General features: G+C 28.6%; 1 protein-coding gene across 1 annotated transcript in view; it reads left to right on the top strand.

The window, feature by feature from the left end:
• The first annotated feature begins 2,356 nt into the window (after positions 1 to 2,356).
• The window catches only part of LOC107443837 (uncharacterized), a 138,033-nt gene continuing 113,269 nt past the window's right edge, over positions 2,357 to 27,120 (top strand). The window contains exon 1 of the mRNA XM_071179091.2: positions 2,357 to 2,793. The gene's annotated coding sequence lies outside the window, so the exon portion shown is untranslated. The remainder of the gene's footprint in view (positions 2,794 to 27,120) is intronic.

The following is a 27,120-nucleotide window of genomic DNA, read 5'->3' on the forward strand; positions in this document are numbered from 1 at the left end:
GCATTGAAAGGTTGTTGCTAACGAGGGTGAATATATTATTGATTAAAAATAAAATCTTGACAACAAATATCAAATGCATAGAAACGACATTACTTTCCGATCCCCCTAATAACATTTGTTCTAAGTAACAACATGATATAACACGAAATTAAAATAAATAAATAAAATTAAACAAATGAAATTGATTGCAGAGTTGAGAATTAAATTTCAGAACTGTTTTATTTTAAAATTTTCATTTCTCAAAAGCTATTAAATTAAAGCTATTTTTCTTTCTATCTAAGAACGCTATCTCTCACTATTCGATCTTTCGATATTCGATTGTGTCTTCATACAAAGATAATAGTAAATTGCGTTGGGCGTTAGGAATTTCTGTCAAGTATTTCTAAACAAAAATAAGGAGGAAAATAATATTTCTGATAGTTATACTAGTTATAAATCATGTTATAAAGGAACTGTTATACTAAGATAAATGGGGGAAAGACTAAAAGACAAATTGTTTAGTCTGGCTATAAGGCTTATCATTGCCAAAAGAAAATGAAATCGTAGGGATGTAATTTATAAATACTTGAAGTTACCAAAAACTTCCAAAACAGAAAAACTAATGAATTGTGACGGGAATGTGAATTACGAAAAATTGTATACTGATCTTTCAAATATTAAATAAGTATTCTATACTTCTTTTAAATATTAAATAAGTCACAAAACACGTAAGCAGTAGCTGCGAGGTAAAATGTATAACATACTACATAAATTGCTTTTTACATTATCACATTTTTATAGTTTCTGCAGCTTAAATGCCTTCGGTATGTAATGTAACTTAATGATAGTCTGCATCTGTAAAATTTTTCATGTAAGCGAAGTCGTAAAATGCACATATGTCTTCTATAATTTACATGTATTTCGCCAATAGCTTATCTGATGAAAGTCAGAATGAGGCAAATTATGTGTCAGTAAAATTTTTAAACCAAATAAAGATTTTAAAATGATACTGCAAAAAATACCTGTAAATTCTATAATTTTTTTTTCTTTTATAGAAAAAACTTTTTAATGATAAATACAGATTTGTTCTTTTTTTTTTAATCGTTACCCACTCGTTTCAAAAAATGCCCGTCTTTTTTTTTTTTTTTTTTTTTTTTTTTTTAAATTTTTTTTTACAGATTTTTTCGGTATATTTGATGGTATAAAGTTGTTTTTCACGAAACAGTTTTTCTATATTTTTCATACAAATCATAAAATGTTCAAATTCTAGTTTTCACTATGTAGTTTTGCTTACCGTAAGATAATTTCATACTTTTTCAAATCATTTGACGGAAATTATTTTACTGTCTTAAGCATTGTATAAATAATATTGCAATTTGACATCATTGTCGAATTAATACTATATCTGATTATTATTCGTCTATTTGAGTCTCGTGTCTGAATTGTATAGTTTTTTGGTAAGGAAAATAGCCAGGCTCTTTTAGAAAGGTGGGCCAGTAAAGTTTTAAATGCTTTTACGCTTAAATATGATTTCATTAAGTAAGACTCTTAAGATAAGTACAGTTTCAGGAATTTTTTTTCATAACCAAACACTAGAGCTGTCGTGGTTCAGGAGGCAGAGCGTTCGTCTCTCAATGAGGTGACCCGAGTTCGAATCCCGGCATTCAGTGCTCACGTGAATTCTGCTCGATGCTCGCACCGACTAAATTGCTGATATAGTTATTTTATAGAGTGTTTTGTCAAAATAACTGTGTTTTAAAAATAACAATGCTCATCCGCTTAAAAACTGTTATCCGTTTTTAAATAACACTATTTTTCTGCGAATTAAATGGTTATATACTGACATATTATCTGATTGTTTTTTCTGTAAATTTAACAGATTTATTTTAAATAGCACGTTTTCCATAGATTACATACGTTTGGCCATTATATAGTATTTTAAGTTAGAATGTTGCATATGTATATTTGTAAAACTTTGAAAGCAAAAAGAGGTTTCGAGGAACGTACATTTCTTCCATATTTCATTTCAATTGAATCAATTACCATACAGAGTCATTGCTAAAATTTGCGCGGCACGTTTAACAACAAGAATGTCGAACATCATGCTCTCTTTCTCGTAAAGAAAGGGAACAATTGTGAGGGACGCAAGGCCTTCATCACACTTTCCAAAACGTAGGGATCAGTAATAATCACTTAGACCGACACAAAAGGTGGTCAAAACTGCTAATCCAAGGACAGAAAAGAGTGACCAAGGCACACTCTTCCATCAACGAATCTTCCTAAAAAAAACCAGTCATAAAAAAAGGAGGCTGTGATAAATACATAAACAGAAGTTCCATAAACACGTAGAAAGAGAACTTCCCGTGTTTGTAAAAAAAAAAGGCAAATCCCGGTGGAAGTGACTTCAAAGCACAATGACCGACTAGCCAACACATTACTAGTTTATTTGCTGGACATCTACAGATGATTTGGTGAAGTCCAGAGGAGAACGTACCCAGCTGTCCGTATCGTAGCGATGGACATCAACCCTTCTCTCTCGGTCTGTTGAGAAATAATATTTTGATAGATGGATTTTCTTGCAGCGTATGATGGTACGTCTAGAAGTACGTTTGAGTTGGTTTGATAAGGTGATTAGCGTGTGAATTATTTTGGAATTGATTGCTCACTGTGCTGTTTCTGTAAAAAAGCGAAAATAAACTATTTCTGTTCGTAATTTGGAGAACTTTGAACTTGGACTTAATCAACCATGCCATCAAGTCGGTGATGTTTATGTAAAATTTTTTAATACTGGTTTTAGGACGACTATTCAATTAGGTAAGTAATATGGTTTTTCTTTAAATGACACTTGAAAGAATGTTTACTTTTTGCTTTGACTGGGAATAAGTGAATAAATTATAAATTGTAGAGTTTAACTCTGTGGCTCAGATAGGACACCAGTGTTCCTTTTGCAATTTCTTTCTGAAACTCTAATTTCATGAAAAAATATATTTTGGCATTTTTTAGTCTAATAGTTACTGAAAAATTCTGTTAGCTTACCGGTCAGCTAGCTATAAAATCTAAAATAAGTAGTTTGGAATTTTTTTCCCGCTCATATTCTGAAATTTAGCAATATATTGATTTTGTAATTTAAATAAATTTCAATAATGAATTACTGTTTCTCTTAGTTCTAAATAACTGCAAATTAGGAAAATTATTGTTTGAAAGGGAGTTGTGTTTAACGTAGAAAAAGACACCGGTGACCCATTCTGTATTTCATAATTATAAATTATTAAAAGTCTGCATATAATATTTTCACTTATTTCGACACAAATTAATACAGAATAATAAAAAAAACGTTTGAAAGCTATGTTTAATGAAATTCTGAGTCAAAGAGTTAGTAAATAGATTAATAAACTGTTACCCTATCATTGAAAATTAAGGCATTTTCAGTGGCAAATTATGTTCTGCGTTTTTACTGATTCTGAAATAGATTTAGAAATTCAACAAATTCTTCTTAAATAAAGATTTGGTCATTTGTATTGAAACTTAAGAAAATTTTAATCATAAGGTACTAAAAAATTACTTTAAATTTATAAATTGTGCAAAAAATGGAAAGCCCATATTTAATTTGATGCGTTGTGTGTAATAATGGATCAAACCAAGATAATACTTTTATCTAGTTTTACAAAATTTAATTTTTTTCTCCAGTAAATTTGAAGATGCAATAGATCACTTGATCTTATTGCGTCTTATTAGTGAAATAAGATGCAATAAGTGATTGCATCTTATTATTGAAATAAATAGCAATAGATAGGTTCATTTAGATAAAAAAAATCTGAATATAAAACTATTACAAGCAATGCAATTTTTAAAAATATTTTAAATTTACTAACCGTTCTTAATTTTAAACTGTGTTAATTAACAATTTCAGGTAAGGTTTTATTGTAACTAATTAAATTTAGAAATCTTATATAGAAAAATAGGAATAAAAAAAATTAAAAATTAAATTTGAATTCAAGAGGGATTTTGAATGATATTTAAATTATGAGTGCAAAAAAGGAAAAAAATATTAAGTGAGGAAATAGAAAATATTTTGGCGAGAAAAACTATTCTTTTTTATATCGAAATGGGATAAAATTTACATTGAAGTAAGTTTAACACCTATGCATATTACTTTTATAAGCATGATATCTTTATATAATTAGATATTTAGTTTTTGCATTTCAATACATTTAATTACAAATCAAATGTATGAAGAAAAAAGAAACAAAAAAAGAAAATAAAAACAAAAATGCAGGCTCCCTTTCGATCTAATGACTGGATTTTAAGAACTAGAACTCAGTCTTTAATGGTAAGAGGACCGAATATCAAATATACTTAATAATTTGCGCAGGCAACATTGTAAGTTATGAAATCAGGCACAGAAACTTTTTCCGAATAAACATTCCTTTATATCGATATATTTGGTTTCTTGACCTTCGAAATATGAGAGATGCCCGCAATCTGAAAAACATGGTTTCGATTGTTGTTATAGTAGAATTATCGAAATTGTCCTTTAATGATAAATTTACTTCTTGCGTATTTCGCCATTTCATATAAAACATATTTTTAAACTTTCATTTTGCAAGAACTATTCGAGAAATTGGTGGGATTTTTCACTTTAAAACTACGTAGATTAAATTGGTGCAAAAATTTATGTACACTACATTGTTGGGATTTTTCACTTTAAAACTACGTAGATTAAATTGGTGCAAAAATTTATGTACACTACATTGTAGGGATTTTTCACTTTAAAACTACGTAGATTAAATTGGTGCAAAAGTTTATGTACCCTACATTTCTAAATGTTTTCCACCTTGAGTAAATTTAAAAACAAAAAAAAAATAGTAAAAAATTATTAAATTATTTTATTTCAAAGTAGGATCATGTTACCTTTCTTGAATAAATATGTCCAATGCGCCAAAAAGTAAATTTAATGTAAATAAATGCAGTGTGGAACATCAAAATATTTCTTGAGCAATTCAAATTATTTTTGAATTTAAATAGCTTAATATGTTACCACAATATGTTACCTAATAATTGATATAATAATATGTTCCACAATAAGCTATATGATCCAGAAGACCAAAATATTTCGCTTTTTAACTTTTTTATAAATAAATGAATAAATAAATAAATAGAATACGTAAATAAATAAATAAATGAACAAAATGAATAATGCAAATATAAACAACAAATAAAATAAATAAAATAAAAGTTATTCAAAATGTACTTCGAGTAACACATTATCTATATCATTTCTGATAATCATTTCAAAATCCCTTTCTGAAGAAAAAATAATCGTTTAGATAATAACTTACAAGTCCTTAACAAGTCCCTTTACCTATGAAAGATACTAAAAAAATGGATTAAGTTTAATGAAGTTCAAATTAAAAAAATAAATAAATAAAATGATTTTCTATAATAGTGCAGTTGAGATTATTTTCATTTTTCACCACCATAAAAGCTTAAAAAACATTCACCCATTTTGATTCGAATAAAAGATATAAAATAATTGTTTTTCAAAATATTTCTTTAAGAATATCAATATATTTTGATAAATAAAACCCATCATTTTTATAATACTGAGTAGAAATTTTTTTTTTTCAATAGATTTGTTGAAGTATTACTTAGAAAAATAAACAAATTTGTTTCTTTTTAAGCAATTGATTTGTTTTCAATAGAAACTAAAAATGAAAATCTTTTCTTTTCAAAAAGGCTGGAGGCAAGATAAAACTTGCTAATTAGTGCTCCTATTAAAAATGTAATCTTGATAATGATAATTGGACATAAGTAACTTCTAGTTTCAAAAATAAATCTTTAAAAATGAGTTCAATATTTAACGCACAGAGAAACTTTTTCGTTAATTAGCCCTTATTAAGATGCTTGCAATAAAGATTGTTGTTAATATGTTATTGTTTAGTTAAAAAAAGAAAAAAACGTGTATTTATGAAAAATAAAGTCAGTTTTCAAAATATTGTATGGAGTTGCTTCAGCGAATATAAAAAAATGGTGGAAAAGGAAAAATATATTCCTTTTTTAATAATGGTATTTTAATTTTAATGAAGTAACTATAATTTTTTTCTTATATTATGGTTAAGGATTTTATTCAACATTGGGGTAAATTTACAATAAAGGAATGCTTGGGTTTTTAAGAAAGATTAAAAGTATTGTTTGATATTATAATAAAGTTCTATTAAAATGAATAGAAATATATGATGCTAATATTTTTAATTTTTGTATTATATAACATGGAATTTAATCTTTATTTTTGAAATATAATGCTGCTTTATATATTTTGCAGACTAATATGTCAACAGAATATTTTTTTAATAGAATTTTAAAGAATATTTTTATATTGTAATGCAAATTTGATTCATTATGAAAGCGTTGTCATAATAATTAAATTATTAGCAGATGAATAGATTTTTTTATACATAGTGCAAGTAATTAGTTGTCTGCGTGATTTTAAGCCGAGGAAACAGGTAGCTAACTTACATTTGAATTATTTTGACATTAAAAGTAATATTTTTTATTTTGTATTAGAAAGATTTCAAATTACTTTGGCTTGTAGTTTTATTATAAACTGTGTAATAACAAATTTATGTTTATAAATGAAAGTATATTTTACAGTAATAGTTAAAAAAACACTTTTATCTCGATGAATAAATATAATTTAAAACTTAGAACTAAGATTAAAATATCAAATAATTAACACTTTCTATGAGAAATAAAAACAAAAACAATGAAAACATATTTAAATTGAACTTATCGTCAATCTAACTAGTTAAGGTGCTCAATTTATTTATTTTTATTTTATAACAATCGTTGAACAGCCGGCCCAATTTTAAGTTTACGATTACTAATGTTCAACTCCGTACCCTAGTAATTTTGAACCCAATTTAGAAGACAAGGGAACTTCTGGATCAAGTATTGGGAGAAATTTGCCTTCGTGGAGGATGACTTTTTGATGGAGCTAACCATGAGTTCCATGGAAGGAAAAACAATCAAAACCTCCCACGGTTAGCATGATGGCAAGGAGAGTCTAACTCATGATCGGTCTACCACTGAGGGTATTTTATGTACGTCAGCACTGTGGTCAGTGCGATCCGGGTGCCGAATTTAAATCAACCAGTCATCGGTGGGATTCAAATCCGGTTCACCTCATTAGAAGGCGAACGCTCTATCCCCTGAGCCAGCGAGGCTCAGGGTGCTCAATTTATATTTCATTTCATAACCGTCGTTGAACAGCTGACCCAATTTCGGGTTTACGACTACTAATGTTCGACTTTGTAGTCTTGTAATTTTGAAACATATCAAGAAGACAAGGGAACTTCTGGATCAAGTATTACGAGATATTTGCCTACGTTAAGGACTTTTTGAGGGAAGTAACTCACATTTGTGTTACATGGAGTGGAAAACCACAAAGATCTCCCACGGATAGACTGATGACAAGGGAATTCTAACCCATGATCCGTCTACCACTGAGAATATTTTACGTCAACACTGTGGTCGGTACGAGCGGGGGCGGAATTCATATCGACCAGCCATTGCAGGGATTCGAACTCGGTTTACCTCATTGGGAGGCGAATGCCTTATCCACCACGGCTCCAGGGTGTTTAGCTGTTAACTGAAACTCTATGCCTCTTTGACAGTATAAATTCCAATTGTTTCTTAAATATATCATAAAAGCATATTTTTCATTTAATCGCCAATGTAAATTTCGCTTTATTTCCGTCATAAGACTTACAGACTTAGAACAAAAATGATAATAATGAATACGTTTTTTCTTTCTTGTAAATTATAAGACCAAGAGAATAAATAACGAATAATGTAAAAATATTTCAGATTTTGAAGTTTTATTTAAATTGATATCAGAGTTAATCTTGAACAATATTGTTTCAAACAAATAATGATACACTTGACCTAAAAATTTGGAATATTAAATTTATTTATTTGAAGATTAAAATGTCTGAATAAAACAAAGAAAGTACAACGAAAAAACATAATAAGTAAGCAAGAAGTATTTTTAACTGTAAAAATTTATTTAAAGTCAAACCTAAACAATATCTTTTGAAAAAATGATATAGGTCTTTTACTTGATCTAAAAATAGTTCATATCTCAATTGAGGGTATAAATTATGAAATTTGTTTTAAGAGACTTCTTCAAATTTTAATTTTGAATCGATATGTTTCATGATTAAAATGTTCAACTTTAACTAATCTATAAGGATTTAAAAATTGACTTCTTGAAAAACTACTATCAATGCATTTTTTTTCCATGCAAATAATAAGTGCAAATAAATAAATAAATAAATAAATACGTTAGGAATATTTTTAATTTTAAAACTTTATTTAAAGTAAATCCTAAACTATATCTTTTAAAAAAACTAATATAGTTTCTTAATATGATCTGAAAATATCTTTTGAGATCCCAAAATTAGAAGAAATCTTCGAGAGAAAATTATTTTCCAAATTAAGCAATTTATTCGGTTGTCAAGAGAGAGTTTATTAATTAAATGTTACGCTCAAAACAGGTGGTGCAATTTAGATGACAGCTGGTTTCAACATAGATCTTCAAATGTTACTACTAAGTATTAAGTTAAAGAGATTTTTGCTTATACTAATTAATATTTTGAGATGCTTTTTCAGAAAACGTATCAGCGTAATACTAATGATATGTTAAAAGCAAACTTCGTCATTATAAACGGTAAAAAGTAATTTTTCTTGGCATCCGCAAGCAATGTTGATATTCATGACATGGATGAAATTAAAAAAATTTCTCTATAGATGCTTCAAGTTTTGAAAAAGTATTTTCGTTTTAATATATCGTTAAGGCAATTAGGTATGTTTGGTAAATTGACCTCGTTTCAGTTGTTCAATATTTACGGAAATTATGTTAGAACGAAATAATTCTTAAGAAATGTTTCAATTAAATTTATGTCTATTCAAAGTTTTCATGGCTACCTAATGTTGGGCTTTAAAAATCATATTTTCATCTAGGCAATTGCTATTAGATAGTGCACGGTAAAAAAATGGATATTCAAATATAACGAAACTTTCTGCGTTTTTAATGAGATTGGTTCCTGATATATACTCCGAGCAAAAGTTTCGTCAAAGTGACGAAACATTGCCACTTCTTCAAGGAAATGAATTTCGTCAAAATTAGAAAAAATATTTTTTTCTATTTTTCATTAAATAAATAAATAAAAAAATGATTAAATAAAATCTTTATAGTGTCTGACGTATTGAAATTTTATAATAATCAATTTATCATGGGCACCATACAGGCGAATCAACGTCGCCCAAACAACACGAGAAGGACAAATAGAACAGAGAGATAAATTGCACCCATGCCCGAAGTGGGATTCGAACCCGGGATCTTCCTAGTACGAAGCCAACTCTTTAGACACCGTACAGCCTGGTCGACTAATTTTGTCACTTTATTTTCGATCGTCAAGTCTTCATCCTAGTTTCGTCATTCTAGTTAACAATCTAAAACAATACACTACGATGAGGTTTCGAGTTGACAATTTCTGTCATGTATTTGAGAGTTGAGCGTTTCGTCATAGATCAGGTGATTTCGTGACGAAATGATCCTCAAAATTATCAAAATACAGCTCAAAGATTGTTGAATTGCCAAAAGTGAGAGTTTTATTTTTGAGGGTGTTGACAAAAAATTGCTGAAATTATTTCTCATTTACAATCTGTGTTTCACTGAAAAATTTCAAATGATTTAAACTTGTGTAAAACTGTACCAAAATGAATTTGCAAAAAAAAGTCATTAAATAGATCTGATGCATTTGAAATCCCTTGTTGTCAGTAAACAAACAAACAAACAAACAAATTAATTCATAAATAAAACTGCAACGGGAAAAATGCAAATTAATAAGGAGACTTCATGCACTGCAAAAATTTTTAATTATCCTCAACACCAAAATTAGTGTCAGTTATACAACAACACTTAAGCTTTTATTATTTCTGATTGTTTGAATCTGCGTTATTTTATTAGTAAAAAAAATTACATCCAATTTTTTACAGTACAATAAAGTTAAAATTCTTCGTATTTACTATTTGAAAAAAATCATCATCAGTATATTAATAGTATTTTATCTAAAAATAATTATCATATTAAATTATTTTATTCCAAAAACTTTCGTCAATAAATATGTCCATTTCGCAAAAAAATAATAAATAAAATAAATAAATAAACAGGCCACCCTGAATAACTTTTGATCAACTGATAGGATCTTCTCGCTCTAAGACTCAATCTTAATGGTTCAAGTGGGTAATCTCAACCATGCTAATAAATTAATACAGACGATATTTTAAGTCATAAAACCAGAAACATACACGCACTTTCTCTGAATAAACATGCTTTTTCTTAAAACTTATTCGGATATTTCACTCTCAAAATGTAGGAGATTGTTAAATAATATAGTTTAAGAAATATAGTCCTGATAGTTTGGTCAGGAGAACGGTCCAAATTTTGGACCCCTTAATGCTAAATTTACATTTTGCCCATTTTGCCAAATTTCGAGAACTGTTTAAGCGAATTAAAATTTTTTTGCACGCAATTATGAAGTTGGTTTATTTGAAGAAAGTTTCACGTGAAATATAACTTTTCAGCAAATATTTATTGTATTTTATTATTCTATTTAATAATAGATGAAAGTTTTGAATAGTAAGGTATGCAATTTTATACATAATTTTAAGGAAGGTAATTTTACATAAAAAGGACAAAGTTTAAGCCGAATTGCTCGAATAGTTCCCGAGAAATCGAAATTTTCATAAATTTTGATTTCTCCGTAATCATTAAATAAGAATTTATTTAATTTTTTTGATCACTGCACACTAAAAATGAAATTAATTATGTTGCGTACTGTTTGATTTTTCTTCTATATATTTACAAGTAAATGAAGCATATTTTCTTTTGGATCAATATTAATTTCTAATACTCGAAAGCGTCTTTTTTTCCTTTATTTTTAAACTTTTGACAACCTTACACTTAAATTAAAAAGCTTTTATAACAAACTTAAATAAAATCACATTGAAATTCAGCATTAGTAGAGACATTTCAAAGTTTTCGCAACGACTTCAAAATTTGATTTCAACTTTAGAAAGTTTTGTGAGATCATTCCGAAATGCATATTACCACAAAGATGGTATCAGAGATTAATTTCACTGTCAAGAAAATGTGGGAAACTGTATTACATTAACAACAATTCAACTCATTTGATGAATTGTGCCTCGTAATTAAATTCCTGTTAATTAAAATCAGTTTGACCCTTTAAACAACCTGAAATGCTTCAGGCATGACTGATATGTAACGAAACCTTCGGAATGCTTCGATTTTGAATTAAATTTAAAGGTATATATTTAGTATTGCACAAAACTAAATATTATATCATTAAAACGTTTTTAAAAATTTCAAATCATTAAAAAATAGTCAAAATGGTAAAATATTTAAGATTTTTTTTAAAACAAAATTATTAATATTTAGGTGACACAAATTATGCATAAAGATTCTTTTTTTGCACATTAATTTTCTAAAGCACAAACATTAAACTCTGTTTAGTTTTTAAATTTAAGGATTTGGAAGTTTAGAATGTCAAACAACTGTAAAAAATGCATATGTAATTTAACTTTTACATCTCTTAATATGTACATAAAACCTTAAATTTCAGTAACAATTACGAATGTTTTCAGTTTTTAACCAAATGAGTAGGTTATTTTATTTTATTTTAGCTGAACAGTCGACCCAAATTTGAGTTTACAACTACCAATGTTTAACTCCGTAACCTTGTAATTTTGAACCAAATCCATAAGACAAGAGAAATCTTATATCAGTACCCCCAGCGGCATTGATTTGTTATGGGAACTTCAAGGATTTTGTGACCTTGACAGATTTAACGTGCACCAGTCACCATTTAACACATGGAGATTCTTCGGCCAGCTCGATTTGAACTCCCGTTCTCACGAACACGAGTCCAACGCCCTACGAACCAGACTACAGCGGCCCTAGCTTAGGTTATTATTTAGATTCCTGGGTAGACTGAGTTTCTCATGCACGTGCCAGCAGACTTAAATGTTTAAATTCATAAGTGATGCGTTACTGTCCCCATATTTATACATTTTTGAATGTCTAAAAACTCAGTGCCATGACAGACCATGGAGGGCCAAGGCCCATTGTGTGCATGTTTTCTCTTAGTGTTTCTTGCTTCGTACTCATTTTATCGACTCACAGATGGGAACAATGACTGAGTCAATATTGCCCGTTTCGCGGATAGAATTCTGTATGTGTGAGACGGGAGCTCAAAACGTTAAAATTTAACCAGTTACGTTTTTAATCTCGAAAAAATGAAACTTAAGATCTACTGTGGAAGAATTGAAATTTTTCAACTTAATTAAAAGGGCAGTGGTGACTCAGGAGCTAGAGCGTTCCCCTTCCAATGAGGTGAATCGGGTTCGAATCCTAACAATGCACCCAGCTCGCACCGAACGCATGCTGACGTAAAGCATTCTTTGTAGTAGAATGATCATGGGTTAGAATCATCTTGTCTTCAGGTTAACTGTGGGAGTTTTTTGTGGTAATCCTCTTCAAGTAAAGCAAAGGCGAGTTAGTTCCATCAAAAAGTTCTCCACAAAGACAAATTTCTCCTAATACTTAATCCCGGAGTTCCTTTATCTTCTGGACTGGGTTCAAAATTACAAGGCTACGGAATTGAACATTAGTAGTCGTAAACCCAAAATTGGGCCGGCTGTTCAATGACGGTTATAAAAAACTTGATTAAAAAATTCTTTTTTGGTAAATATATTGCATAGGTGAAAATATTTTTATCAATTTGGATTGTTGATTTTTGAAAACTTTTTCCGTGATACACTTATGGAAATGCTATGAAAAAGATAACAATTATAATAAAAAACATCTAAATTGCTTATTGAATAAAATAAAATAAGAAAATAGTCGCACAGGAATAATTTTGTCCAAATCTTAAATAGAGCACCGATGTTCGTTTAGAATCATTTATTCGTTGAATGCTCCAGTTTTAGATATAATTTAAAGTATAAACGCTAGCATTGCATGTAATTAAAAAAACCCTGGAATAATGCCTATTAATATAGTGTACAATGCCCTAAGTAAAAATGGACCACCGTAAAAAATATTTTTGATCTAGATCTCATCATCACTAGGACTCAATCTCAATGGTTCGAGGCAGAGACCCCAAGCATGCAAATTGATTAGTGCTGACGGTATTTTTAGTTACGAAATCAGACACAAAAATGTACTTTCTCTGAATAAACATTCCTTTTTTTCCTCGGATTTCTGATACCCAAAATATAAGGGGTAGCCGCAAACTGGGAAATATGGTTCCAATAGTCTGGCCGGGAGAGCAGGTCAAAGTTTGGACCCCTTACTGTAAATTTTACTTTTTGCGTATTTCACCATGTTTTGAGAATTATTTAAGTCGAGAAATGTTTGACCACAATTATAAAATTCGTTTTTCTAAAGATAATTTCCCGCAAAATATAGCTTTTGGCAAATATATATTATTTCATTTAATAGCAGTCGAAAAGAATTTGTATTGAGAGGTATACAAATTTTTACATTATTTTAAAAATGCCCTTTAAATGAAAAAATATCAACAGAAATCAATCGAATAGCTCCCGGGAAATCAAATTTTTTAATAACCTTGTGTTTAAAAATCAATTTCGCAGGAACTATTCGAACGATTTTGTTGCACGCCTGTAATTAACCTAGTAACGAGATTATGTAAAAGAACTTAGTTGTCTCTGCATGGCAACACTTGTATTTTTCCATTTAATTGCATTTTTTAAAATGATTTAAAAATTTTTATATCTTAAAATTCAAAATATTTTCGACTATTATTGAATTAAATAATAATACATAATAAACAATTACCAAAAATTATATTTCGCATGAATTTATCTCAGGATAAATGAATTTTATAATTGTATGCAAAATTTTTTCAATTCACTTACAGAGTTCTCGAGACATGGGGAGCTAAGCAAAAAGTAAAATTAACATTAAGGGATGCAGATTTTGAACCTCTCTCCTGTTTAAACTATTTCCATATTCCATATACTATGACCGTATTTCCCAGAAAGCATGAACCCTAATTTTTTGGGAGTCAAAATCAGATCCCGTCGAAAAGAAAGTATGTTTGCGTGTCTGATTTTGTAATTTAAAATATCGTCTGCACTAATTAATTAGCATATTTGACGTCACCCCTTCAAATCATTAAGATAGAGTCCCAGAACGTTAAGATCCGATCATTAGATAAAAAGTTATTCAGGGTGGTCCGTTTTTTATTTTGCGCACTGTACGTGTTAAGCAAAATTGAGAAATATGAATCTGATGATAGGAATCCATTTAAGACTACTTTTATGTTTAAACTTTTTATTTTTATTTAATCTTAATAGAATTTCGATAAATCTTAAATTTATTTTGAACATATCCAATATTTTTTCACATAACTATTCAATTTTCTGAAAAGAAATTTGCGAATTAATTTTGTTTTGTTAAACTAATGATACGTATGTATTTGAACATAAACTCATTTTTATTTTACCTTGAGTAAATTTTCTGACAATTTAATTTCATTTTAAAGCGGGTTGAAGAAAATTAGTAATATAAGTTTAATTTAAAGTTAGATAAAAATTTACCTTTTAATAAGTTAAAGGAAAGATATTACTTTCTAATATTTGTATTACTTGCTGTTTTCCAATGTTCTTACAACACCGTGCTATTTCAATGCAATTACTTGCTTTTTGTAGGTGATTTAAGTTTTTGTTAAAATTAAATTATAAATTTAATTAAAATAAAGTTTTTAAAACTACATGAAGGACATCCAAAGAGATGCTCTTGTATATTACAAGCAGTTAAAATGTAAAATATTTAAACATGTTATTGAAAGCATTTTCACGAGTAGTTTTTTTTTAATGAAAAATTTTTTGAACTAAAAAAATGGCTTAGTTTGCTAATTAAATTTTCTTCTTTTTTTGAACTTTTTGCTTGAATAGCGAAAATTTGAGTTTTGGTATAACGAAATAGTCTTTAAATCATATAAAACCAACGAATTCTATTCGCCATGTTGTCAGTGAGTTTATCTAAAAACTGTCCTTCTAGAATCTAAAAATAAAAATCCAGTCTTTACTACAATGAAAGCTGCGGATGTTAAACGCTTTTACCATGTTCCGTGTGAACAAAATTCGATACACGCAATTGAGCTTTCTCTCCGAAAAAGCTCACCCTTTTTTTCGTTAGCAAGATTAAAATTTATATGAGTGTTTCCTTTTTTTTTGTTGTTGAAAATATTTAAATGCTTCTTGAATAGTATTTGGACATTACTGAATGACAACTGTGAAACATGAAATTTAAAATTTGCTATTTTAATCTCTTTTATTTCTTTTGAATATTATTAGAATATTATTAGAATATTTTGTAATAGCTCACCTTTTTTACCGTTAGCAAGATTGAAATTTATATGAGTGTTTCCTTTTTTTGTTGTTGAAAATATTTAAATGTTTCTTGAATAGTATTTTGACATTACTGAATGCCGACTGTAAAAAATGAAATTTAAAATTTGCTATTTTAATCTCTTTTATTTGCTTTGAATATTATTAGAATATTTTGTAATAGCTCACCTTTTTTTCGTTAGCAAGATTGAAATTTACATGAGTGTTTCCTTTTTTTTGTTGCTGAAAATATTTAAATGTTTCTTTAATAGTATTTTGACATTACTGAATGCCGACTGTAAAAAATGAAATTTAAAATTTGCTATTTTAATCTCTTTTACTTGTTTTGAATATTATTAGAATATTTTGTAATAGCTCACCTTTTTTTCCGTTAGCAAGATTGAAATTTATATGAGTGTTTCCTTTTTGTTGTTGAAAATATTTAAATGTTTCTTGAATAGTATTTTGACATTACTGAATGCCGACTGTAAAAAATGAAATTTAAAATTTGCTATTTTAATCTCTTTTATTTGCTTTGAATATTATTAGAATATTTTGTAATAGCTCACCTTTTTTCCGTTAGCAAGATTGAAATTTATATGAGTGTTTCCTTTTTGTTGTTGAAAATATTTAAATGTTTCTTTAATAGTATTTTGACATTACTGAATGCCGACTGTAAAAAATGAAATTTAAAATTTGCTATTTTAATCTCCTTTATTTGTTTTGAATATTATTAGAATATTTTGTAATAGCTCACCTTTTTTTCCGTTAGCAAGATTGAAATTTAAGATCGATTCTTCCTTTTTTTGTTTGAAATTTTTTTTTAACTTTCCTTTACTAGTATTTTGCTGTTACTGAATGTCGATTGTGGAAAATTAAATTAAAAATTTACTACTTATATCTCTTTTATTTTTGTTGTAAATATTACTAGAATATTTTGTAATAGCTCACTTTTTTCCGTTGGCAAGAGTAAAATTTACGAGCGTTTTTTTCTTTTTATGAAAATATTTAAATGTCTATTAGTATATTGACATTACTGAATGTCGATAGGGAAAAATTAAATGAAAAATTTACAACCTTTATTTCCTTTCTATGAAAATATTACTAGAAAATTTTGTAATAGCTCACCTTTTTTTTCCGTAATCATGATTCACGAGTGTTTCTTTCTATCTTTGAAAATATTTAAATGTTTCTTCACTAGTATTTTGACAATACTGAAGGCCGAATGTAAAAAATTAAATTTGAAATTTACTGATTTTATCTACTAAAATTGTTGTAAATATTAATAGAATATTTTTTAATAGTTTTTTATTCAATTTTTAACAGTTTTAATAGTCCTTTGATATTATTGAATGCCGATTGTTAATAGTAAAATAGAAATTTAATACTCTAACCATTTTTCGTTTTTGAAAATATTTGTTTCCTTAATAGTTTTGTGACGCAACTAAGTTTTGATTGTGTATTGGAAATTGGAGTTCAGAAGATTTTTCCTTTCTTTGAAAACATTAAAATGTTAATTTGATACTATTTTCATATTTTTTCAGTTGAATTCAACTCATTATTTAATTTAATTCAATTAATTAATTTCAAAATGTTTAGCAGTAGTTTATACGAATCAACTTCATTTTCCCCGGGACACAAATATTTTAAAAATCATAAAGTATTTTTATTACTTAAAAATAATGCTATTAATTATCTTTAAATTGGTTTAAAAATATGTTTATTACTTCATGTACCTCAAAATATATCACAGCATGAAATTCGAATAACTACTTTTTAGTTATTTTAAATTAATTCATTTGCCATTACAAGACGTATTAAAATTAAAATTTTATTTTATATATTCTTAAAAAAAAACCAAATAAAAAAAATTAAAATTAAATTTTAGACTCTCTTTTCAAATTAATTTTTAAATCTCCTAGCAAATATATAGAAATAAAATTAGACAATCTAATGAAAACAAAACTGAAGTGAAATTTTTCATACATATTCGTATCAAAAATTAGAAACAGGTTTTTAAAATTTATTTTTTTATTCCTTATCAATTTTTTATTTTATTTAAAAACTGGCGTTGAACAGCCTACTTAATTTTGAGTTTATACAGCTATTGGCGTACAACTCCACAAGCTTGTAATTTTGAACCAAACCCAGAAAACAAGGGAATTTCCGGATCAAGCATAAGGATCCAGGGAGGGTCTTCGTGAAGGACTTTTTGATGGAACCAACCCACATTTCTGGTGCAAGAGAGGAAACCACGAAATGTTCCTACTTTTAGCCCGACGGCGAACGGATTCTAACCCATGATCTTTCTTCTGCTGAAGATATTTAACATCAAAACTGTGGTCGGGGGAGCAGAAAACGTATATTTTAGTTGTCGCTGGGACCCGAATCAGGGTCACCTCATTTGGAGGCGAACACTCCATCTCCTCAGTCACCGCAGCCCTCATATCGATTATAGATCGAACTCATATCGATCGATGGCATATCGATTACTTTCAATTAACGCATTTTCGCTCAGTGTGAAAAAAAAGGTTGGAAATGCCAATGAATTGATTAATAACTCTCAACTAAAAATTGAATTAAATGTAGCATATTTTACGTAAATATTTAAGTATGACTTCACAGATTTAAAAAAATAATTTTATTAACTTAAATTGATGATATTAATTATTATAAATTTATTATGAGTAATAAGGAAAATATAATCATAATACTAATGGTGGTTGGTTGATTCTTATTTCCGTACTCACAACAAACGCAGTTCTAATGCAAAGTATTTTCGCTTGTTGACGGATCATAGATCAGATTTTTTTTTAATATTGGTATAATTTTGGCTGTGTTTTTGTGGATTTTTCTCCATGTACCGTATATGTGGGATACTTTTGTTAAGAAGTTTGTTCTAATGCTTGATACTGAATTCCTTAGTCTTCTGAGTTGGGTTTAAAATTTAAGGACTATTGAGTTGAACAAAAATAGGCGTGAATACTGGTTGATATAGGTAGATTAAATCAACATCAATGATAAACATTGCTAGAATTTTCATTCAAAAATTACTGTAAAATAGCAGTCTAATTAACCATAAAATGTATTTCAATTAGTTTTTCTGGTCGTCTCTCCTATAGTAAGAGATGGGGAATGCTAGATGTTTTAAACAACTTTCTGGTGCTGCCATCTATGCATTAAAGAGAGCATCGCATTCTAATAGTCCAGGGTTACAAATGGAGGAGTGCAAGATACTGGAAACGCTTCATGTGTTGAAGGGAATGTAGAAAATATTGCGGTGCCAGCACTGCAACCCAAAGCCCCGCACTCTCGGTCATGAGATTAATACATTAGCCCTCTAGGCTATATTATGTACTCAGCTGCAAGGAACTAAGTGGGTTCATTAGGTGGGCCTTGTTGGTGCGATAAAATTCTGGTTATTCAACCGTATTAGGTGAAAGCAGTTAATAAACTGTTTTTCTCGCAGTTAACAGTTTATTTTGGGTTATTTGACTGTTTTGTATGACTATGGTAAAATAACAATTAAATAAATTGTTGCTTAACCATTTTTTTGCCTAGAAATTTTCAACAATGAAATAAAACAATAAATACTAACTTCAATTACCAATACATAAAAATATTAAACATTTTAAATTAATTATTATTCCTTTAATCGGTGAAGCCATTTTAAAGCTACTTATTGCTTACACTTTTATTTATATTTGAATTTTTACGACGTAAAGTTTTGATTTATCTATCTTTAATTTGAATAAATAAAATTTTTTGCTCAACTAAAACATTTCTCCATTAAAGTAAATATTTTATTCAGGTACTATTATGAAGGAAAAAGTAATCTTCGTTTTAAATTTCATAATTTTTTTTCTGAGATAATATGAAATGTTTTTATTAAAAAAAGTTTTAGTGCTTAGTGGATGAAAAGTGCACTTATTTGATTAAAACTTTATTGATTGTAAAAACAAATAGTTTTGCTTTGAGAAAAATTCATTTGACAATTTTGTCTTTGTACGGTCATTTGGATATGAAGTTTGGAGATTGAACTTACATGAAAAAATTTACATTGCTGATTTCATTGAGAAAAACTCAAATCACTGAAGAAGAGAAAGCTATTCATGTTTTAAAAAAAAAATTCTTGCAAAAAGGCTTTTTAGAACATCACAGAATCTTTACTAAAATTGAGTGTGCTTCTTCTTTTAAAAAAGAATTCTGGCTTCAAAAAATTTAAAATTGGCGTAAAAGTGAAGTGCTCTTTTGTAAATGGAAAATTAAATTTGAACAAAGAGATATTCAAAGTGTAAAATAAAGGGCGAAAAAATCTTTAAGAAAACTTTTTAGGAATCAAATACAAATTAAATCAGAAAACGGATTTTTATTGAAATATAATAAAAGCGCTGGTGAAGAAATGATTTTGAATACTTAAATACGCTTAGATTTATTTAAGTTTATATTCAAACAAAATTATAAGTTTTTTCAAATAATTAAATGAGAACAATATCTATAAATAATTCTATGTTTTTCATAGTTCTAAAGAATTTTTCAATATATATTTATGAAATAGTTTTCGATTACGAATGAGTAAAATAATAAGATAAATAAAATTCCCTACAACTGGTTTCAAAGTTTTTTTTTCAAATACTTTTGTTTAGATTTTTCTTTTATTTTTAAAAAATGACAATGAGAAATTTAAGATATGGTAATAAGAAAAATACTTCAATGAGGCTTTTAACGAAAATTTCTAACTTCATTTTTTAATGAATTTTCCGTTTCATAAAATATTGCAAATTTGTAAAATTTATTGATAGATAGCATGTAATTTACATGGGAAACACATACAAGACGTTAAGATTTGTTTTAAGAGAATGTTATGAATTGAAATTTTTAGAGTAATTTTTCGAAGCAAATACGAGATAAAATATAAATTTTTTGAAATAAAAATTTTGAAAATTGTTTTCTTTTGTAGATAAAAACTAATATAAATATCATTTCTATAATTATAAAGTTTCAGTTGCCTAGTACAAGGACGATAGAAAGAAATATCTACAGCAGGTGACTATTTTCATATATTTTCTCATGGAATCTTATGAACTCTTGAATCATAAACATTATAGTACTTGTAGAAAAATAATTCTTTTTTAAAATTTAGAATTCTGAGTCACGGTGGCTCAGGGGATAGAGCGTTGGCCTCCCATCCCAACTAGGTGACCCAGCCTCGAATCAAAGCGGTGACTGGTTGATCCGAGTTCTGCTCCCGTCTTGAACTGACTACAGTGCAGACATAAAATATCCTCAGTCGTGGACAGATCATGGGATAGAATGTCCTAGCCTTCGTACTAACCGTGGAAGGTTTTCGGGAATTTTCTCTCCATGTAACGTAAATGCGGTTAGTTCCATCAGTATAATTGGTTTAATAGTTCTTGAGAATAAACATTTTTTAAAATGGCGAGAAAAGGAAACACTTTCACTGACTAAATATGAGCTGCTGATTTTTTTTTGGCTATATTTTTGGCCATACTTAAAATGCTGTTAATCGAAAATCGGGTCAAATGGTCCCTTGATACTGCTAATATTTTTATATAAATAAACCTTAAACTTTACTAAAAATGAAGAAATACTTTCCGGAAATTATTATTATTATTATTATTTTTTTTTGAAAAATAAACTTTTGTAAAAATAAGCTTTTGTAACATTAACTATAGTTAATTTAGCAAGGTCTTGTTTAACCACGGACCACAGCATGACTAAATATAACAACTGCTGTTTAAAATTTGTCTGCCCCGAACACCACCATCTTTGTAGAAAATGCACTTCAAGTTTTTTTAAATTTTTATTTTTAATAACTGTGGAATTATTATGGATATTTTACAAGTTTAAAATTTACTTTATTTCTATATTGTTTCTTAAAATTTTTCTTCATCTTAAAAATAAACTCTGAAATGTCCACCATATTTTATTTGTATTTTATAACTGTCGTTGAACAGCCGACCCAATTTTTGGGTTTATGGCTACTAATGTTCAACTCCGTAGCCTTGCGATTTTGAACCCAATCCAGAAGACAAGGGATTTCCAGGACCAAGTATTAAGAGAAATTTGGCTTTGTGGAGGACTTTTTGATGGAACCATGGATGGCGAGTAAAACCACGAAAACCTCCCACGATTAGCCCGATGGCAAGGGGACTCTAACCCTTGATCCCTCTACCACTAAGGATATTTTACGTCAGCACTGTGACTAGCTATCGCTGGGATTCGAACCCAGTTCACCTCATTGGTCGACAAACGATCTATCCCCTGGGCCATCAAAGATCAGCCTAAGTTTGAGAAATACTTCAAAAGAAATGCCTTATATTATTAATATCAACCGTTTTTTTAACCGTTTTAAAATTTAAACTTTTGCAAAAATGGCCACATAATTTAAAAAGTGGACTCGGTCAAAAATACTTCAGATGTTCATTGGCTAGTAGCAAAATTTCTTATAATTTTGCCCTATAATACTAACTATTGCTAGTAGTTAAAAGGATTTTTCTGATTGCAATCAATTGTTTCAATTGTAACTTTTTTAAATAGATTGCTGATTTCTTTTTACCAAGGCAAAATTAATTAAGAAGGCTTTCAGTTTTTTGTTAGGACGTTCTATCGAATATTATTTTTCTGCTAAAACTCATCGGTCCAGTAATCAATAAAGCTATATTTTTAATTATGAGATGTCTGATTAGTTCTTATCGTTTGGGAAAAGTGAAATATAATTGAATAACATCAAAAGTAGTTTCGACTAGAAATTTATATGAATTTTTTTCAAGTAATAAGGACTGTAGTTATAATGTAAGAGTACATTTCTACTTTAAAAAAAAAATCAAAATTAAAAGAAAAAAATAAATAGAAAAATGAAAATTTTTTTAACTGCATATTTTAACTGGATAATATGGATTACTGGATAGTTTACTTTTTTTTAGTTAAAATTTTTAAAATAAATCATTTTGAAAACTTTTAGTTTTCTAGGTTTTAGTTATAAGAATTTTTTTTTAGTTAATTTGAATTATAACACTTTAACTACTGTGTTCATTTTTCATTGAGATTTTTAGCTTTTTATCGGGAGATACATAGAAAATTTGCATTATATGAATAGATTTTTGCATTTATAAAAAAAATATAACTTAATATCCTGTTGTAAAGTAGTAATTGATGAACTTTACTAAAATTCGATTGCATTTATTTCAATTATAACTTGTTACCTATAATAATTGCACATTAATAATTACTTTTTTTAAATTTCCAATGAGCTGCACAAGTACGTACACATGAGCAGACCTAGTGCGCTCTCCAGAAGTGGTATCCACTCTTTAAGGACCACCACAATGGGTGAGATACCGTTGGCCATGTTAATTTGGACATCTAGTTTCTGCCACACTATATGGCAGCACCGAGAATCTTATTTGGATGCTAAAGAACACTAGGAATTTAATTTTGCCGGAGATGCCAAGAGCCAATAAGGCACTACAGGGATCTTTTACATGCCGCATAATTATACGACATGACCGCTGAGGATTTTCTGCATCCCGAAAATTCGGTGTCTGGGTCGGGGATCGAACCCGCAGACTTGGGCTCAGAAGGCCAAAGACAAGCCAACTGCATCCGAAAATTCGGTGTCTGGGTCGGGGATCGAATCCGCAGACTTGGGCTCAGAAGGCCAAAGACAAACCAACTGCGCCACCCAGCCACCCATTAATAATAACTTGCAATCGTGATTGAGATTATAATGATTCTTCAATTTGTAACTAAGATGAAGTTGCACACTCATCAGGCAACTGTAAGTTGAGAGTCATTTACAGATTCTAAGTGTTTATTCATTATTCATTCATTAATGACACCATAGTAATTAATTACTTACAATAGTGATAGCGATTATATGGACTCATCAATTTGTAACTAGGTTGAAGTTGCATACTCATCGAGCAACTGTAAGTTGAGTGTTAGTTACAGATAAGTGGTTATACATTATTCCTTCATGGATAATTGCATAGTAATCTTGAAAATGTGATGGCGATTCTATTAATTCATCACTTTGTAAGTAAAATAGAGTTGTATGTATACTTAATGTGCAACTACAAAAATTAGTTGAATGTCAATTTAGGAAAGTTCGATTGGAAGTACATTAAAATTGATTGCGAACAATGTTCACATAGTAATTTAGTTTCTGCAATCGTGATTAGCATTATACTGACTCATGGATTTGTAAATAGGAGGATATTCTACATTTAGAAAAGAAATATTGTTAAAACTACCAGAAAACAGTAAAATTAACTGTTTTTTTCTGGCTCTATAGAAAGACAAAAAATTGCGTATTTTTTTAACCGAAGAGCTTTTTTAATGATTTTGGTAAAATCATTAAAATTAACATTAAAACACTGTTTTATAATCTGTGAAATTTTTTTATAAATGTGATAAAGTTTGGTAATTTTATCATGATACTAGAGAGCATGACATAGAAACCACTCATTCGGTGAAATTTGCTTTTCAGCTTTGTGTTTTTACTAAATATGTTCTACTAAGAACTGTAATTTTGAAAACCAGAATTTTGGTTCGGACACAATATTCGGGTTTCAATAACTTGAACTTCAATATAATTCCAATATAACTTCAATATATATATATATATATATATATATATATATATATATATATATGTTTTTTTTTCTTCCTTTCTTTTTTTTTTCTTTTTTACCAGACATGTCAGTAAAAAAATACTGTGCAGTGCGGTAATTTTACCAAAATTTTTTTCGTTTTAAGGAGTATTAGTGCTCATATTTATAATCTTCTTCCTTGTATTTTACTCACCTGTCGTGATTCAATGAATTGGCTCACTGATTCCTTGTTGCTCTGATATATTGATTAATTAGTTCACTGATTGTCCAAATCGCTCATTTTTATTTTACTAATTCATTAATTAGATGATTCACTGATTCATATCTTTCTATTCTTGTTACATCTAAACACTCTCGCTCTTTTTTAAATCTAATGATTGTTCTAATGATTTTAGGATAATGTCCAACAGTGGCCGATTGTCATTTTCCCCATATTGCGTGAATAAAAATATTTCATAGATCGAAGCAAAAAATTGCAATAATAGAGAGAAAAAGGGTTTAGTTTAATATTACACTCTCCATAAATATGTTAAACTTTAAAACTTAATATTGGTGGATCGAAGATTAGAAGGCGATCGAAGATCGAAGAAAATTTCTGCAACCTTTCACAAAGTTATTTAAACTTAAGGTGTCAAATTAAACCATGTTATGTTTGCGTTGAAAATTAGTATGAATCTAGTTTAAGAAGTACGATAATATGGTTCACCTAGCATTATCAACAGTTTTGCAACAATTTTGCACTATTATTTTTGAAGAATCATTGCTCAACACTTTTCAAAATTTCTGAGAATATTGTTAGGAAAATTATTTTTTAAACGTACTTTATCAATTTAACGAGCAACTTCAGGTTCTAAATTTTCAATAAATAATTTTAATACTATAATTTAGAAAACCAGTTTTTTCAATAAACTATAAAAGCATGTAAACGGAAAAACCACCAAATAAATTGTTTAAATACTGTATATTTTGGTTTTTAAAAACAGATTTATCGTAACTTTTTACGAGAAATGTCATTACCATTACGCTGATTTTAAAAGATTTATTTTTCCACCTCGAATACAATAAATGTAAATGTGTTAAAGTTTTTCCAAAAATGCTCAAAATAATTAACTCTCGTCTAAGTATTGTATTTTATTCGGGAAAATCGACGTGTTATAACACGTAAATTAGCACACGTAACAGAATTTTGGCTTAAAACTTCCTTTAATCAAAGCAACACTTACAAGAAGCCAATCATCGGCCATATGCTTGGGGCATTTTAATGATTTGGTTGTCCAAAGGCTTGTTAGTATGATAGCATAGCGGAGAGGCTTTCATTATTTGTTTCTTGCGCACTTGAACAAATTATTCCTCTAACATCACATCATGAGTATTTTGTATAACATGATGGTAGGATGTAATTAGTTAGCTTTAGGGATGCTGATAACTTAGCTCTAAAAATTCCCTTTTTTGAACAATGCGCATTGTACATTGTTAAAAAAATTAAATTTTTGGAGAATAATGATTTCAAATTTTAAAATACGAATTAAAATACGAAAAACAAAAGCTTACGAATTAAATTTTGATAAAAAAAATCCAAAATTTTTTACACTTTCAGAAATAGAACTCTCACATCTGACGATTAAGCAATCCTTGAGCTGTATTTCGTTAATTTTCAGAATCATTTCATCTCAAAATCACGTGATTTATGACGAAAAGCGAACTCTCAATTATATGACGAAAATATTTCCTCAATTTGAAACTTCATTGCAATGCATTGTGGGAGGTAGTTAACTAAAATGAAGACTAGACGATCGAAACTAGAGTGACGAAACAAACTGTCTGCCTGTTTGGTGGTCAAGGAGTTGACCTCAAACTAGGAAGGTCTCGGGTTCGGAAACGGGGCTCGAGTATCCCGCTTCAGGTATGGATGTAAAATATTCCTCCGTTTTGTTTGTCCTTCTTGCGATGTGGGGGTGACGTTGATCTATATATATATATATGATGCCACGAAAAGAAAATATTAATAATATCAAGACCCGTTAGACACTCATAGTGTCTCATGGTAATTTTTTTTGGAAAAAAATAAAATGACGAAATATATCTTTTCTTTTGACGAAATTCATTTCCTTCATTTTCATTTTTGTATTCGTTTCCTCGAAGAAATGACGACAGTTATTTTGTCACTTTGATGAATTTTTGCTCCGAGCATATACCAGAAAACGATTCGTCAAAAACGCAGAAAGTTTCGTGATATTTTAGTATCTATTTTTTACAGTGTACGAACAATTTTTATTACAAAAATGTATAGAAACAATTTTACAGGCAGTAAGTAGATCTGCAAATATTCCATAAACTCATTTTGTATGCTTTTGATAAAATGCTCTTAAATGAATAAAAATATGCATGTATTGAAATTAATGAGTGGTAATGTAGGAATATTTATGTTACTTACATTCAATACTTATAAGTTTCAAGTAATAAAAAACTGTTGTTCATCTCATGAAATTATTGAACATTTTATTTTTATTTGTTTGATATCTCAACAGGGGATAAGCATCATTAACTATTACAAGAGCATTTTTGAAACGGATTCACTCACAAATTGAAAGCAAAATATTGAGGTCGTATCCGTTGTGCAGCCAATGTTTGTTTTGTCGGTAATGAATACTGTCTGCTTTTCCATGCTCTTTTAAATTAAAATCGCGTGCGCAAATATTACAAACAAAATGAATTTAAGTTACTAGTAAAGTAAATTATTTGTACAAAAGTCTACAAGTACTTTTATTTATTCACAACATTGATTAAGTGTTTTGATAAAAAAGAAATGTATATAAATTTGAAAATGTTCATAAAGTTAAGGTTCTGTTAAGAATAGTATAATGTTTGCTCATATGTAGGAAAAATCAGATGGGACTAAAATGTTTTAAAATAATCAGCTAAATAATTATGTTTTTTCAAAAATATTAACACTGCTATATAAATTATGTTTGAAAAATAATTATAAAATTTCATGTAAATTTTAAGT

This window comes from Parasteatoda tepidariorum, chromosome 6, assembly GCF_982258835.1.
Source record: "Parasteatoda tepidariorum strain Cologne lab strain chromosome 6, Ptep-v5.0, whole genome shotgun sequence".
Lineage (NCBI taxonomy): Eukaryota > Metazoa > Arthropoda > Arachnida > Araneae > Theridiidae > Parasteatoda > Parasteatoda tepidariorum.